Source organism: Piliocolobus tephrosceles, chromosome 5 (genome assembly GCF_002776525.5).
Source record: "Piliocolobus tephrosceles isolate RC106 chromosome 5, ASM277652v3, whole genome shotgun sequence".
Classification (NCBI taxonomy): Eukaryota; Metazoa; Chordata; class Mammalia; order Primates; family Cercopithecidae; genus Piliocolobus; species Piliocolobus tephrosceles.
This window is the reverse complement of record NC_045438.1, coordinates 82,285,161-82,295,509: the sequence shown is the minus strand read 5'-3', so window position 1 is coordinate 82,295,509 and position 10,349 is coordinate 82,285,161. Positions and strand designations below refer to the sequence as shown.

General features: G+C 39.2%; 1 protein-coding gene across 4 annotated transcripts in view; it reads right to left on the bottom strand.

Moving 5' to 3' along the window:
- Window positions 1–10,349, bottom strand: part of BACH2 (BTB domain and CNC homolog 2) — a 383,325-nt gene that overhangs the window by 105,789 nt on the left and 267,187 nt on the right. The gene's annotated exons all lie outside the window — the stretch shown is intronic.

Here is a 10,349-nt window from a genome sequence, read left to right as displayed (position 1 = left end):
TTTTTAGTAGAGACGGGGTTTCACCGTGTTAGCCAGGATGGTCTCGATCTCCTGACCTCGTGATCCGCCCGTCTCGGCCTCCCAAAGTGCTGGGATTACAGGCTTGAGCCACCGCGCCCAGCGAGAATTTCTTACACTGAGGCAAATCTGGACTGCGTGAAGAATAATGTATATTTTTGTTTGCCAGATTCTCCTGCTTAAACCTGGGGAATGGCCAATTTGCTTACTTTCCATCCAAGACCTGCAAGAGAATGATGGGATAGGTATGCATTCTGGTACTTGCTGGCAACTTTGGCCGTGACACTACATAGACTTCCTTCTGCAACATCCCTTAATGACCATGAAGGTCAAATAAGGCAACAGATCTGAGACCTCCCTGAGAAGTGCAGAGTACTCTGCTCGCATCAGGAATTATCCTCACCACTATTTGACTAATCCTACACATAATTATATAAAGAATGTCTGCTCTTATGGGCACTTAGCCCTGATATAGTTCACTCTCATGCCAAAAGAAGGCATCTGGCAGATGGGGGACTTGTATTGATTCTCATCTGATAACATTTCCTAAAAGATTCCATCCCTTCAGATTTGTTAAAAGTGCATGCTTTGAATATTCTACCCTCCCATTATGGGCTTTTCCTGTTTTCTCTCTCTGCTACCTTTTGCATGTATATTCTGCCCAAATCAGAATCCTCTTTCATCTTGAGGGGCAGGAACCTGCAGTGGTGACAGGTCAGGCTCTGGGGTCAGCCTGCCTGCATCTGAACTATGACCACAATGCTACCTCAGACAAACCAGGTGAGCTCTCTGTAAAAATTTCTCATCTGTAATCCAGTGGTCACGAGGAGTAAGCAACTTAAAACACAAACTTGGGAAACAGAACGACTCCTGGAGAATAGGGAGAATAGATACTGCATACAAAGATGGTCTACAGAGGCAAGGCAGTGCAGTGGTTGTGGATGGAGGCTCTGGTGCCAACCTGCCTGGCTTTGAATTCTGACTCTGTCATTCACTAGCTGCAAAAGCTCACACAAGACACTTAACTTTTCTGTGCCTCACTTTCCTGATCTGTACTAAAAGGACCTGATAAAGGGCATCTATCTCATAGAACTGTGAGGATGAAAACATTTCATGTTTGCTTGTTCATCAATTCACCAATTTAACATATAGTAACTGGTCCATCAAATTAGCTCCTCTTTTCCAACCATGCCAATTTTCCCCATTCACATTTCATTTCCAGTTTGACAATGGCTTGCCTTTTCTTTACGTAAGTATTTCCTGCTTTTGGCCCTGCCTACCTAACACCCAGACTCTCCCAGCCTGCTTCCTATCTCTGGAAATAACAGTTCCCTAACTGCATAGATTTAGGGTAACTACAGCGGGTTCAGCGATCTGCATTTTAACCCCATGACAGCTGATTTAAAACAGCCCTACAAACTAGGACTCCCTGCACTGCCATTCCGAGAGCGAGGGCACTAGGGCAGCTTATTTAAGTTCTCGGAGTCTCCTTACGTGTGAAATGAAGATAAAAACTGTCTCCCGAGAGATTGTTAGGAGATTTAAATGTGATGGCTCAATCCCTGGCTTCCTCAGGTCTCTGTGCAGACATCATATTCTCAGTGAGGCCTCCCTAACCACCCTGCTCTATTTAAACCACAACCCCAGCCTCCCGCCTGCACTCTCCATCCTCTCTCCCTGTTTATGTTTCTTTATAACGTTTTCACATCTCACACACACTATACTTTACTCATATTTTGTTAATGACCTATTTTTCTATTGAGGGCAGGAATTTTTATCTGTTTTGCTCACCACTGAAGCCCCAGAACTTCAAAATGCTATGCACATAGGAAGCACTCAATACATACTTAATAAGAAAGTAACTAAAAAAGACTTTCCCTAGATCCCAACAGGTCCATATGTCACTTCTGTTTCTGCTGAGTTCTCCTTCCAGCCTGTTTCTTCACACATCTCCCTATGCTCTCCAGAGCTGCCTGTCTTTTCTGGGCCTCAAGGTCGCCTTGCCTATCCATTTATCCACAGAAAACTCAGTCCATTCTGAGCAATGCGAGTGTTAGAGAAAACTAACAATGATATAACCTCCAAGACACATAGCCAAGATAATGGGATGGTACAAAAGCAAAAGAAAGGCTTAGATTGACACAGTGAAGGAAAAGTTCCCATTTGCAGAGATGCTGAGTAGAAGGTCTTGAGTGTGCTTTATTTCTGAAGCTCTGTGTGCTCAAATACTCACGAACCTGGAAACACATACCTTGCTCACTGGCTCTATACAATGTGGATCCTTGCAGAATAGAATTAGGCTGTTCTCTCCCAGTAAAAGCTTGTGTGCTCCTGCTTCTGAGAGATGGCTCTGATCCCACCCCCTTATGTCCACGGCCTCTTGTCTCAAACTGCCAAACAGAGGACCAATTATGCCCTTCCTTTCTGCAGCCCTCAGGAAACAGCCAGCACACAGGACCCTCAACGGCACCTTCAGGATGATGCTTTCAGAATGTGACAGAGACCACAGCCCAGGCCTCTGCTACCCTGGGAGGAGACGTGGCTCTGGAAGGCCTGGATTTGAGAGAAGATGGTAAGAGGAAGGTTTCTGATTTTCGAATGAAAATCAGACCAGCAGGAAGGCCACAGAGCAACGTTTCCTTACGTACAGGAATGTGCTTTATTTAGTTCTACTCACAGTGGTCTGATGACAAAGTCCTCTTTAATAACTTACAATTTGGAATTGTAAGACATTGGAGCCAACGCAACTAAAGTAAAAACAAACCACTCATGATCTTCCTGGGAAAGTGGAAGCGCATTTGTATAGGAACAGTCTTCTGTGGATGGTTTTCTGAGCAGCTTAGCAAAGAACTGATTAAATAACAGCATATGTGTTGTTAAATTCCCTATTACAATGCTTTCAAAATTCTTCAAAAGAAAAAGATGCTCACCTGTTAAAAAAAATTGTATGTTTCTAAAGGAGACACTTGAAAACCAGAAAGGAGCATCACCATCTTAAAAAAAAAATCAAAATGGCACAGCAGAAGTTCACATAAAATGCCCGACAATGTTTCTTTTCAATAGAACTCAAGCTGACTGAAAGACATTCTTGGATTCAGAGCTTTTACTGGTTACCTAGGTTGCAAATGATACCAAAAGAGACATCAGGAATTCTTAGTTAGAATGCCAGTCAACGAAAAGTTCATAATCCTTTCAGATTTTAAATCCTGTGTGTCTGTGAGGAGGATGACCATTTAGTATCTTAGACAATTGGAAAAGATTAGACCAGACTTTGTATAAAGTTGTGCTACACCCTGGGTTACACTCATCAAAGGCTGACGGAAATGGCTGTTATTCTTTTTGAAACTGTAGTTATATGGAGACTGCTGGTTGTTTAATTAGAATGGAAACTGATACACAGAGAAGCATACCAACTGTATCTAGTGTATTAGCCTGATATTAACAACTAGCATCTGATTACTTACAATTGACCATGTTTGAAATCTATTAAAATCTCTTAATTACTGTTATGTGCTCATAGTCACTGCTTTCTCTTAAGGCAACATGAAATGCTTAATGATTAATATACCAATTTCAAAAGCTTTCTTGTGCAGACTGGACTAGACTCTGTAGTCTTTACAGAGTGATCATTACTTAATGAACCCAGCACACTGTACATTTCCCAGCCACCTGAAACTCCCAAGTATTGTGTGAGTTTTTGGCCAATTAATTATCAATTACAACATCATAAAACATTAGCACAAAAATAGGAATAATGAAATTTAATTATACATTATTCTTCTGAGTTGCTGAAAATACTATACAAGACTGATTCTGATTAATAATTCATTCAGCAATAAAGTATCAGGAAAGGTAATTATGCAGTGCCACAATTCTCACACTGATTTCTATAATTACAGATTACAACAGTGTTAGCAATTTAAAAGGTTAGAGAGCTGTGGTAATTTGCTATGTCATCCTCAGCTATATTAATGTCTCTCTTTGAGCACCAAAGATAATTGAAAATATAATAATGGACCAAATCAGATGGCTTGCCCATGCTCTCTTCACCTAAAACATCTCCAACCTGAGAACATTAGTAAAGTCCTTGATAATTAGCCTCTTACATTATTCAACTAGTCCTACTAGACACATTTGGTTTACAGCTAATCAAAGAAAGACGATATGTAGGAATACATCCCAAAATATACAAACATAGAAACATAACCTATAGAAAAGTTACAGCGATACAATCACATTTGGTATGTAACATATCTGACTATGAATACACATATGTGTATGCCTGTCTAATTACCCCTTAGATAATTAAACACCAAGCCAAGGGACACACATAATGTAAATCTCTGTCTTTGGCAACACAGTTGAGTAAATAGCAAATGAAAAAATACAAAGTTTATCTAATTACCCTCTCTGGGTTGTTTACATATTGTGACACACCAAACTACTCTTGCCTTTAAGTTCTATTACATCCTGAGAATGAAAATACACTCATCTGCTAGAAATACTCACTCTGCTCTGCTTGCATTCCATGGGAAAAAACCTGGCTAGAAATTTATGGCCTTTTCCCATAACCAGTATTTAAATGAGAATTTTCACCTGGGGATGAGCCCAAGTGAACTAAACATACAGTTCCACAGATAGAAAAATCACTTTCTTCTCTGCTCTTTCTTCTCGCTATTTTTAGAGAAGAGATTTGTAAGACATCTTGGCTTTACTCTCTTGAATGCCTTAAGTATCTGACTAACTTCATGTTCAACTAATATGGAGAAACAGATGGAAAATTCACTGGGACTAAAATCTTAGGCATTATTTAAATGAGCTCCTTGCAGAGTCTTTTGTGTGTCTTGTTGGGACAGGGGGTTCCTCATTCTGGAGTACGCCAGGGTCTGAATTCAAGATTTCACTACAGCTGGCCCCAAGAAGATGATAAAGAAAGACAGGGTGAAAAGACAGTTTCATTCCAGTGGTAGGAAGAACTTGTAGATCATCTGATTGAATATGCTCTTTTAAAAATTGTAGAAATTTAGGCTCAAAGATATAAAACAATTTACTCAAGGTCGCAGAACCATTTAGTAACAATAACAGAAGAAAAACTCAAGCATGGCTGATTCCCAGGTTTCCACTATATTTTATTAAAGAAAATACCCAAGGACGAGGGGCATGATGAGTAGCATATGGAGATAATTTTTGTTCCAAAATTAAGCCCATTTACTTATATTTCATCTCTACGAGGGGATTATGTATAAGATTGGGGGTGGGTAGAGGAAGAGTCATTCTAAGAGAACACTATAGAATTGTAGCTCTTCATGTATTTCCTTAAATGAAAATAAAACGGGTTTCCTTTGAGTCACGAAAGTAATTATAAAACAGGGCATTGCTTCTAATCAGCTTTTTTTTTTTCCTGGGCTGCATGCAGGCAGTTGGCACAAGGTCATACGGTAGGACACCACACTAGATATAAATTTCCTTCACCTTTTTTTCACCTACTTCCTTTCACATTCCCAGCAGGACAGTAAAACAGGTTCCCTGCATATCCCTGCAGATTTGCTCTTGATTTCAGGAGGAGACCCCTGGCAGGTGATATTGTTCCCTTGTTAAAGTAGCAGACATTCAAGCTTATAACAAGGGATAAAAATGGCAAGTGGACTTTGGTCCCACATTTGCAAGGTCCTGTATGATTTTGTACTTTGAACTATTTCTAACATTTTATTATAAAAAATTTCAAATTTACAGAAATGTTTAAAGAACTTTACAGTGAATACCTACATACCTATCGTTTAGATTCTACGATTAACATTTTATTATGCTTATTTCATTACACATCTATCCATCTATATCCATCTGATTTTTTTCAAAGCATATCAAAGTAAACTGCAGAAATCAGCACACTTTCCCCCAAAACACTTCGGCAGGATATTACTTGCTAGAGTTTAAGATTAGTTTACAGTTTTTTTCTTTTGAAGCAAAATTTACATACAACGAAATGTACAAATCTTAAGTGTACATTCACTGAGTTTTGACAAATACATATACCTGTGTAAACCAAACCTTATCAATCTAGAGACTATAATCATCACCCCAGAAAGATCCCTCATATTCCATCCTAGTCATTCCCCTCCTCCAAAGGCAATCAGCGCTCAAGTTTTTCTAACAGACTAATTCTGCCTGCCCTAAAACAGCTGAATTTTGAAACTTAAAGTAGCTAAGTGTTGTTCTATTTTTCTTCTTCCAGTCAACACACACTGAGCACCTAAAACGAGACACACACTTAAAGCCAGTGACAACAAAATAATTACTCCATTAAATTAGGAAAATAACTTCCATGGTGGTGAGAACTATGGGATTCATTATACTTCAAGGGCAATTTAGATGCACAACCAAAAGGGAAGACATATACCACACCCTGTGGCTGTTACTCATTTGGAAACTTGCTGACTCTTCAACAGTAAAATAAAATCCATACCCATGTCCAGTGAAAAATGGGGCTATGCAAGATCCTTGGATGAAATGTGAAAAATGACTTTTTTAAAAAAGTCCATCTTCAAACCAATATTATCGCTTTATGATGAAGATGAACTATTATAACATGCCAAGCCTGCAACCTATAAAGACACAGCCCCGAGTTTTACAGAACTATAAAATCATGAAGGAGGCTAGCAAAGGAGCAGAAAGGCTCTTCATTTAATTTTCTTTTAACTATAGTAGTCAGTGGATTAGGCCCTCATTTTCCGGCGCTGAATTATTGTCAAGGTGATAACACTCTTGGTGGAAACAGCATTGGATTACCTACCTCTCTCTGCAAGAGCTCAACAGCACATTATCAGTCACTAACACTGGATTAAAAGGTCCTCCTTCAGCAACTCTTATACTCCTTTAAAAGTTAATTAACCCTTGTTGTGGATTTAATCACAATATTCTCCCTCCCTCCAAAAGAAATTTGAGGCCCTAACCTCCTGTAGCTCAGAATGTGGCCTCATTTGGAAATAAGATCATTGCAGATGTAATTAGTTAAGATGGGGTCACACTGGAGTAGGGTAGGCCTCTCACCCAATATGATGGGTGTCCTTTTAAAATGAGCTCCATATGGACACAGAGACACAGGGAGAACACCATGTGAAGATGGAGGCAGAGGTGAGAGTGATGTGGCTACAAGCCAAGGAATGCCAAGATGAATGGACAGCACCAGAAGCTAGGAAGAGGGAAGGAAGGATTCTTCCCTATAGGTTTCAGAGGGAACATGACCCTGCCAACATTCTGACTTTGGACTTCTAACCTCTAGAACTGTGAGGCAATACATTTCTGTTGTAAGGCATCCAGTCTGTGGTACTTTGTTACGGCAGCCTTAGGAAACTAGAATAACCTTAAAGAAGATTTTTCCCTTTCTAGTAACTGCTTTAAACAAAAGTGTCATTTACATGCAGAAAAGTATACCAATCATAAAGGCACAGATCAATGATTTTCTTCCAAGTAAACATATTCATGTAACCACCAGCCAGATGAAGACTATTACCAGCACCCCAGAATTCTCCTTCATGCCCCATCCAAGTCATTATTTCCACCAACAGAACTGCTAATCCTAACTTCCTTCACCTTAGTTTTGTCTCTTTTTGAACTTTAAAGAAATAACATAAATTTTTTTGTGTGTCTGGCTTCCTGTGCTCAACATGTTTGTGAGGTTCATCCATGTTGCTGTGTATAAGAGTGGTTTCTTCTAAAGACAGTTTGAAAAATATTAAGTTTTTGTTTTGTTTTGCTTTGGTTGGTTCAAATTTCCTAAAAGGAATAAAATGGTGAACACTCAAAAGTCTCCAAAAATCTCCCCATTCCAGCTTCCCAGCCACCCAGTTCCATTTTCTAGAGGCCACAAGTGTCTCTTGTGTATCCTTCCAAAGAGAACTGATGCCTATTTAAGCAAAGATATATACATTTACAGATAGATCTTTGTACTTTTACACGAAAGTTTGCAATATGGGCCAGGCGTGGTGGCTTACACCTGTAATCTCAGCACTTTGGGAGGCTGAGGTGGGCCGATCACCTGAGGTCAGGAGTTCAAGATCAGTCTGGCCAATATGGTGAAACCCTGTCTCTACCAAAAATACAAAAAATTAGCTGGGTGTGGTGGTGGACGCCTGTAATCCCAGCTACTCGGGAGGCTGAGGCAGGAGAATCACTTGAACCCGGGAGGCGGAGGTTGCAGTGAGCTGAGATTGCGCCATTGCACACCAGCCTGGGCAACAAGAGTGAAACTCCGTCTCTTAGAAAAAAAAAAAAGTTTACATACTAAGCCATGATCTGCACCCTGCTTTCACTTAAAAATATAGTTTCTTCATTCTTGTTTTATGGTTTGATAATATTTGACTAGAAGGGCATAGTACAATTTATATAACCAATTCTCTATTGACGGCTATCGGGTTGTGTTATTATAAACAAGGTTGTAACACGTAATCTTATAATTTTGTACACATATCCATACATTCTCCCAAATGTGAAATTACTGGATCAAAGGATATAAGCTTTGCAGTTTTGATACTGCCAAAGTGTCCTCCATTGGGACGGTACCAATTTATACTCCTGCCAGCAACGTGCAAGAGTATTTCTTCTTTTCTTTTTTCTTTTTTTTTTTTTTTTTTTTGAGATGGAGTCTCACTCTGTTGCCCAAGCTGGAATCTGGAATGCAGAGGTGCGATCTCGGTTCACTGCAACCTCTGCCTCCTGGGTTCAAGCGATTCTCCAGCCTCAGCCTCCTGAGTAGTTGGGACCATAGGTGCGTATCACCACGCCCGGTTAATTTTTTGTTTTTTTAGTAGAGACAGGGTTTCACTGTGTTAGCCAGGATGGTCTCTATCTCCTGACTTCGTGATCCACCCACCTTGGCCTCCCCAAATGCTGGGATTACAGGTGTAAGTCACTGCGCCCAGCCAAGAGTAATTCTTTATCCATAGTCTTGCTAATAGATTGTGTTATCAAACTGCAAAGCAAAACAAAACAAAAAAAAAAAACCCCTGCCTGTTTAGCAAGTAAAAAACAGCGTTTTATTATCGTTTTAATTTTCATTAATTTTTAATAAATGACATTGGATATATTTTATGTTTATGAACAGCTATTTATATTTCCACATCTGTAAATTGTTAATAGTCTTACCATTCTTTTAATTTTTTTCCTATTGCATTGTTGGTCTTTTTCTGCCTTGTAGAAGCTCTTTAAATATTAGGGAAATCAGTTCTATCTCTAGATGAGTTGCAAAAATATTTCCTTCTGTGTCACTTTTTTTTTTTTTTTTTTTTTGCCTTGGTTTATGGTGGTATTTGCTGCTCAGAATTTTTTGATTTTTGTGTCATTGAATTCATTTTACGACTTTCCCTTTGTGGTTTCTGGATTTTTGTCATACTTTGAAAGGCCTTCACAACTTATAAACAATTTTCCCCTGAATCCTTTTAGTACTTTTAAGGATAAATTTTTTTCGAAGTAAGTTTTGGAACCATTTAGAATTTATCTTGGTGTAAATATGAACCACCAAACTTTCTTTTTCCTAGAAGGTTATTTAATCGTCCCAGCACCATTTATTGAACACCCATTTTTATTACACTGATTTGAGATGCTTCCTTAATGTAAACTAACATTTCAAATGTATTTGAAATTATTTCTGGACTCTATAAGGTGCCACTGACTTGCCTATTAATGCCAATTCAAATATATGAGTATGTTTGTAGTATCTTTTAATATCTAAAGAGCAATTTTCTCTCTTCCTATTCTAGGCTATTTTTTGATTAATTTTTTTTGCATGAACTTCAGCATCAGCTTGTTTGGTTACAAAATATTCTGTTGGTATTTTCACTGGGTTCATGTTAAATTTGGGATGTTGAGGTTTTCTGTCCACGGACATGGATTGTCTTTCCATTCATTCCCATCTTTGTTTTTTCTCTTCATCTCAGGAGGATTTTTTTTTAATACTTTAAGTTCTACGGTACATGTGCATAACGTGCAGGTTTGTTACATATGTATACATGTGCCATGTTGGTGTGCTGCACCTATCAACACGTCAGCACCCATCAATTCATCATTTATATCAGGTATAACTCCCCAATGCAATCCCTCCCCCCTCCCCCCTCCCCATGATAGGCCCCAGTGTGTGATGTTCCCCTTCCCGAGTCCAAGTGATCTCATTGTTCAGTTCCCACCTACGAGTGAGAACATGCGGTGTTTGGTTTTCTCTTCTTGTGATAGTTTGCTAAGAATGATGGTGTCCAGCTGCATCCATGTCCCTACAAAGGACGCAAACTCATCCTTTTTTATGGCTGCATAGTATTCCATGGTGTATATGTGCCACATTT